General features: G+C 48.2%; 1 protein-coding gene across 1 annotated transcript in view; it reads right to left on the reverse strand.

Annotated features, from left to right (window-relative positions):
• The window catches only part of RNF4 (ring finger protein 4), a 52744-nt gene extending 45498 nt beyond the window's left edge, over positions 1-7246 (reverse strand). The window contains exon 1 of the mRNA XM_077477907.1: positions 7081-7246. The gene's annotated coding sequence lies outside the window, so the exon portion shown is untranslated. The remainder of the gene's footprint in view (positions 1-7080) is intronic.
• Between the last annotated feature and the right edge of the window lie 396 nt (positions 7247-7642).

The following is a 7642-nucleotide window of genomic DNA, read 5'->3' on the forward strand; positions in this document are numbered from 1 at the left end:
CATTTCCCCTATCAGTAAAGGTAAGACCCTGGCCTTTTCTGAGTGACTTGGAAGTTTTGTCACCAAAAACTTTGAGGGAGGGCTGCTGTGGAATTCCAGCGCGTGACCCTTTTTATTATATTTCAGACAAACTCGTTCGAGGTTGTCTCTTCCCATTGTGGAAGAAATTTGCTTAATTTTCCTCCCACAGGAACCCTGACGTCACTGGGGTTTGGGGTCCTGATTGGGGTGGCTAAACAGTATGCCCCCTTTCCCTTTATGTCCCGACCAATGTTTTTTTTGGGGTTGAACTCTTCTCTGATTTCGAGGGTTCCTTGAAGGGACGAAAACATTTTCTTTGAAAATTTTTCTTTTTTGCAGGAAAGGTTTTTTTTTTTATCCGCCGTCCTTTCTAAGGCGGAATCTAATTCAGGCCCAAAGACTAAGTCTCCTGTAAAAAGGGACGCTGCACAGGCGGGTTTTAGACGACGTGTCTCCCCCCCCCCCAAGTTTTCATCCATACTGACCTCCTTGCTGCCACTGAAAGTGCTGCTGACTTAGCCTTAAATTTTAACGGATTCTGTGGAGGCGTCAGAGATGAAACTAGTGGCCTTAAAAAGCATAGGGAAGGATTTCAGAAGCTCCCCCCTAGGAGTGCCTTCTTTTAGATGTTCCTGCAGTTGCGACAACCAGAACTCCAGGTTTCTAGCTACACAAGAAGTGGCTAGAGCTGGTTTTAAGCCTGCCATAGAGGCATCCCAGGCCCTCTTTAAGACAATGTCTGTTCTCCTGTCCATTGGATCTTTCAGATGGCCCATATCCTTAAAGGCCAGATCAGCCTGCTTTGAGACTTTGGACAGAGGGGCGTCTAGTTTAGGATTTTTATTCCAGGCCGCCTCTGGGCTCTCATCAAAAGGGAACCTTCTCTTAAGGGATTTAAGAAAACCTTTTTATCTGGTTCAGACCACTCCTTAACCACTTCCCACCCGGCTGATGCATATATACGGCCGGGTGGGAGCCGTCTACTCCTGATAGGACGTTCAGGAACATCATTCAGGAGTAGCGGGATCGCGCGCGCGCCCGCGCAGCGGCGCGATCCCGATGTGCTCGTGTCACCCGGACACGGCACATCTCAGATCGGCAGGAGGGCTCTGTGATTGGCCCTCCTGATCACATGACGGCCGTGTCCAATCACGGCCGTCATGTGATGTAAACAAACAGCCGGTTGCTAGGAAATCGTGTCTCTCCTCTCCTCACACGGAAGTCACCGCTGAGGAGAGGAGAGCAGAACGCTGCAGCCGGCTGATGATCAGTGAGTATGGGCTGCTTTTTACAGCTTTTTACTCACTGATCATCAGTGTAGTGTAAACACACCACACAGTACAAACACAGTCCCCACACATGTCCCCAAAACACACATGTCCCCAAAACACACATGTCCCCAAAACACACATGTCCCCAAAACACACATGTCCCCAAATAATAAAAACATGTCCCCCACATATGTCCCACTAAAATTACATGTCCCAATGATTATCTGCACACACATGTACGTGATCACCTGCACACATATGTACATGATCATTTGCGTACATATGTCCGTGATCACACAAACCAATTATTATACACTTAACGGAATTTTTTTTTACCAAAAACATGTAGCAGAATACATTTTGGCTTAAATTTATGACAAAATTTGATTTTATTGGATTTCTTTTCAAATAGAAAAAAGAAAATATTGTTTTTTTTCCAAATTTCCGCTATTTTTGCGCTTATATCGCAAAAAAAAAAAAAAAAACGGAGTCGTGAATAAATAACACCAAAATAAAGCTCTATTTGTGCGAACAAAATGATAACAATTTCATTTGAGTACAGTGTAGCATGACCGCGCAATTGTCACTGAAAGCGCTAGAGCGCAGAAAGCTGAAAATTGGGCTGGGAAGGAAGGGGGTGAAAGTGCCCTGTATTGTAGTGGTTAAGGACAAGGTCAAAAAGCACCTTATGTATAGGGAAAACCCTTGCTTTCTTTTTCCCCAGAGCCTCATACATCTTATGTCTGGATAACTGAGTTTCTTCCTCCTCAATTTCCAGCGTATCATAGATAGCACCCATTAACTCATCTACTTCCTCAAGAGACAATCTATACTTTGAGGCTTTAGATGTTGCTTGATCCTCTTCCTGATCAGAGTCTGTATCAGAGCAATCGGGGCTAATCAACGTGGGGCTAGGCTCCCTGACCATACGGGGCTCCCCTGAGCTTGGTGTTGTAAGGCATGGTGAGGAGGAGATTGCAGTTGTTTTATTAGTGGAGGCAGCTGATCCTACGTCAGTGATTAACTCCCGGAGGGACTTAAAGGTCGACACCATTTCCTCTTTAAAGGAGCCCAGAAATTTTGCTAAGGGGGAATCTTTTTTAGCGTCAGCTCCATGTCCCTCCTTAGAATCACCACCAACTGCATACATCCTTAACTGTGAGTTAACCACCACCAGGGGGCACTACAGAACCCAGCCTACAAACACCACCACTCCTTAAACCACCAGAGTAATAGCATGCCCAGCAGCCTACCTGGGATTGGCTGGTGCCTGCCTCCGCCGGAGTGTCCTGGGGAATAGCCTCCATGGTCCCCCTCTGCCGCTCCGGATCCCACCGCTAGTCCGGTATTGCTGGACCCTGGTCGGGACTGCACAGGCACCGCGCTGGCTCTCCCTCTCCTCCTTGTACCCTAGAGACCCGGAACCAGAAGTCACAGTGATGATGCGGTTCCGCCGGAAATGACGCTCGGCGTCTCTGACCCCACCGCAACAAGGAGCAGAGATGGAAGGTTCCACTCACCGCTCCTGGGGGAAACCGGAGTCATTCTGCCCCTGGCCACCTCGGCACTGGAAGGAGGAGGGTAACGGGTCTGCTCCGATTCAGCTGGACAGTACCCGAGCCACAAAAAATAGGTATGGACCCTACTGCAGCCAAAAAACAGGACCCGGTCCCTTATGGCTTACAGGTTCTCAGGCAGCCCCTGAGAGGGGCCTCCAGGTTCCTGGCAACATGTTCCTCCAACGGAGGAAACACAAATGACTGACCAGGGACCGCCTTTTGAACTGTGGCAATGTGTTTCCTGTGTCGATGGGAGGAGCTCCATCTCTCAAGGGCTGTCCTAGAAGAACACTTGGGAAAATAAAATAATAATAATAATAATAATAATAATACTGACTGGGGGAACATGGAAGAAACAGGGAGCTGGGAATAAACTAACTTACAGTAAACAGGAGGGGTGGACAGAGAGAAACCAAAACCACATTAGTAAACAAGTTGTAGTGGTCAGAAGTCAGAAACCACCACTAGATGTCAGCATACTAAGAAAAAAATAAATAAATTGAGTTGAATACAACAGAAAGATATATTAAAGTGGGGCAGAACAGTTATTAAAGCAAAACCTCAGATTGCGAGTAATACGGTTTACGAGCCATTTTTAATTTTTTTTCTATTCTGACTCGATTTTCAAGCGTTGTCTTGCAAGATGAAGAGGATTAAAGCGGGAGTAAACCTGCTGAAATTTTTTTTCATTTCAGACCTGCAAGGGAAAAAGCATAATGAGCTAGTATGCACCACATACTAGCTCATTATGAAATACTACTTACCTTAGAATGAGGTCCCGACATCTCTATACACGCCGAGGGAGCTGACATGTTACCTCGGCGTGTCTTCCGGGTATTGCTGCTCCAGCGCTGCGAGTGGCCGGATCAGCGATATCATCACTCCCGCACGTGCGCATGGGAGATTTCTTCTCTGCAGGGTCCGGCGTCTGCCGGGCTTTCAGCCGAGAATCCCCTGTGCGCATGCACCTCTGCAGTCAGCGGCTCATTGCAAGGGGAGTTCATCATACAGGTTTAAGGGATATTTTACCTACAGGTAAGCCTTATTATAGGCTAACCTGTAGGTAAAAAGACTATACAACCGCTTTAAAGCCTCTGCGTTGTGCAGTACTGCATTTGGCCAGAGGTGTCAGGGCGTCGGTGACGCTCCGTTCCCAAGTGTCTCCAAGCTTCTCTGAGTGTCTTCGGTGCACCCCCAAACCTCGGGTCACATGTGGTACTGCATACACCATCAGTGACACAGGAACAAATTATCTGAGTTTCCATTGATTCCTATGGGGAAACTCGCTTTTATATACGAGTGCTTTGGATTACAAGTATTCTTCTGGAACGGATTATGTTCGTGATCCAACGTACTACTAAGAACTTTCCACAGCTGATTTCATTATTTACCGAATATACAGCTTCAGCTTCTTAATCATTTAGTCCTTCCTTGCCAATGTTTTAGTTTAAGTTGGTGCAATGGTCAATGTCCCAGGTTTGCCGTTACAAGGTGGCTCCCTTTTCTTGCATGCAGGGGCTATAATTGTGTCTCCCTACACTGTGAGCATCAGTAGAAACACACGGCCCTATAGCCTAGGATAGTAAGGCACGCCCCTGCTCCTTCCTTATCCAATGCTAGTAGACCAACTCCAGACTGCACTGTCTACTGCAAACTCTTTCCTGTGAAGACTGGAAGTTGAGGGAAGCAACACTGAACGTTGTAAACTGAAGTGCTGGATAAGGATTTTAACAAATAGTTTACTTTATTGTGCTCAATGCATTAAAGCAAATAAAAAGTTAAGAGTTAAAAACTCGCATTATATGGGCTGTTTACCACCCGGCTTCCTGGCAAAATTTGTAAGTCCCTTTACCTCCCCCCCTCCTCCCTGTCCTTCTCTGCCTTTTCTTCCTTTATTTTTGGGGTCTTTTCCCCACCCTTTCATTTCCACGCCAATTTCTCTAATAGAACACACAACCATGCTGACATTCGATGCATAGGTTTATCACACGGATCACTCACCAATACAAGCAATGCATGGTGGCAAATTATAGAACCATATCATACTAGGGATGCTCCAATATCGGCCCCTGAAAATTATTGTCCGAAAATAGGCTTATGGGAGCTTTACCGATAGAGAAAAAAAAAAAAAAAAAGTAGCGATAATGGCATGCCGTGTCCCCTACTGACTTCAATGGCAAAATCATGTCCCCCACTGACTACCATGCAAAAATCACATCCCCCCATTGACTACAATGCAAAAACTCCAGCCACATTAATTGAAAGAAAAAATATATATATTTTTTCATAACCGTCCCATTTGGTTTTTGTGCATCCTACATTTTTGATTTCAGTACAGAATTTTCATTTCAGAGTACCGCTATATTATACGACCCCTTGCCTCCACATTTATGTTGTGCTAGGCAACCCTCTGTTGTGCGCACTCGTGCTATGCATCAACCTGTGCGCCTATATTCTCTATATAACCCCTGGAACATATTCTCCATGTCAAGATTTTTTTTCTCTCAATTTCCTCTGTACACACAGGAATTCCTTCTGTGTGCGACTTGATGCCCCAATAAAAAAAAAAAAGACTCCATTATAAGTGCATCACAATTATTAGATACGTAGATATTTTTCTTTAAAACTGGAGATCAATTTGAAAGCAACCCGGTGTTCTGCCATATAGCGTCCGGCCATCTAGAAGTGTCCACCCCGTACTGCGCAGGCGCAGCGCTTGGGAGCTTCGGAAAATCTCCGAAGATGAATGACGCCTGCGCCGTGAGTTGAGGTGCAAGCCCCACCATCCAAGTGGACATAGGGCTGCACATATTAGAGGTCCCCTCGCCACGCTTCGGGCACGGCCTCACTGCGCTCAGCTCTTTTTATTCTAACCATGTCCACTTGGATGGTGGGGCTAGAACCTGGACTCACGGAGCAGGCGCCGTTCATTTTCAGGATCTGTGCGTCCTGTGTACTGCGCATGCGCAGTACACAGCGGACACTATCCAATGGGGAACACTATGTGATAGTACACCGGTCCTAAAGAAATAAAAAGAAAGTGAAATCACTTCTCTGGGAAGCCCCCAGGCTTTGCTTAAAAAAGGTTCAGTCTGGGCCCTACTACACAAGCAACGTGACCACATTCAGTCTCACAGCAGAGTCTGTACTCCTCTATGGCCGCATCGAGTATGTACCAACCATTGGGATGAAGGAGGCCATGGTTTGCACGCACAGCATGTGCGGGGTAGAGTTGGGACTGTCGCTCTGAAGACTGTGCGGGTCAAGTAACAAGTTCAAAAAGTCACTTCACCCTGACGGACAGACTTGTAGTTCTCAAATGAACACAAGTGCGGCAATCAGTGCCCTTGTAGCCCACTGACAATTCCTCCAGCTGAAAGCCTGTACCTCTATACAGACATAGAGCTGGAGGAAGGGTGTGCAGGATCCTGGCATTGCACCCACCATCCACTGGCCACTTCTGCAATGCTTTTGCATTTATTTTTTGTAACGGGTGGACTTACTCTCAATGGCATGGTCCATTCACAGAGGTAAGTAGGCACCTGTCAGATTGGTGGCTAAAATTGTGTTTTGTTTTTTTACTTGAGAGATTCTTGTGGGAGCTCTGGCCTAGATAAATATAGTTGGGCTTTCCACTTCACCTGTAGGGCCTCAACATAGCCGCCTCCCTGGGAGCCAAAAAATGGAAGGAGCACCTACACCCCCCGCGAGGCACGGAAGGGGGAGGGGGCTCGCGCCTCCCAGGGGCACGCACATCATCCCTTTAAACCAGGACAGAGTAATAACACAGGTTCTGGGGCGAATTTAATTATCACCTCAATCAGCCACAGAACGTGGAGAGGGAGAGGGAGAGGGAGAGGGAGAGGGAGAGGGAGAGGGAGAGGGAGAGGGAGAGGGAGAGGGAGAGGGAGAGGGAGAGGGAGAGGGAGAGGGAGAGGGAGAGAGAGAGGGAGAGGGAGAGGGAGAGAGAGAGAGAGAGAGAGAGAGAGAGAGAGAGAGAGAGAGAGAGAGAGAGAGAGATATCAACCTCCTGGCAGGCCCAGACTACCTCATCCATGGGTAAGGGCCCCTAGGTCAGTGTTCTCACTCCCCATACATGGTAGTGACTCCTCGTACACATATGTGCGCTCACTGGGCACCAGACAGCTGTAAGGCCTACACATGGACTGCACACCTATGAACTCCCATGACAACCCTTCACATAGCACCTCTCCCCGCCCGCAGCTCACCTCTCTCTCCGGTCACAGACTCGTTATAGAGCCCAGAAACCCCCTTCCAATCGTCCCCGTCCAACTGTCTACTTTTCAGTTTCGCTTCAACTTCCGCCTCCGCCTGGAGCATGCCGGGAGATGTAGTCCTGTCAGAAAGCCGAGCGGCTCACAGGGCGCACGCGAAAGGCGTGGGACGCGCCGTTCAAAGCCGAAGTGGGCGGGGTGATGGCTTGGGCCGCGTGATTGGTCAGTTGTGGCTACAGCAATGCTCGGGGCTGTGAAGGGCTTGACTGCAGTTGCTCTTCTGAGCGCCAAGCTTTGTGTTGTCACCATTCTACAGCCTGGGGGGACTGAGACCTCCCCGGACCCTCCCTGTACTGAAGACATCCCAGGTGTCAGCATGGGGGGGAGGGGGGTCCTGGACATGCTGGGACTTGTGTTCAGGGGAACCCTGGTGTGACATGAAGGGACCCCAAGACCAATGAACCCCTCCATGTTCCGTGGGTCACACCTGGGCAGGAGGGTCGGCAGGGGCAGAATATACAATAAGCCATCCTCTGTATTCTCCTGCTGAAATCCG

The sequence above is a fragment of the Lithobates pipiens genome, unplaced genomic scaffold, assembly GCF_037356315.1.
Source record: "Lithobates pipiens isolate NorthernLeopardFrog02 unplaced genomic scaffold, aLitPip1_a1.2 Scaffold_13, whole genome shotgun sequence".
Classification (NCBI taxonomy): Eukaryota; Metazoa; Chordata; class Amphibia; order Anura; family Ranidae; genus Lithobates; species Lithobates pipiens.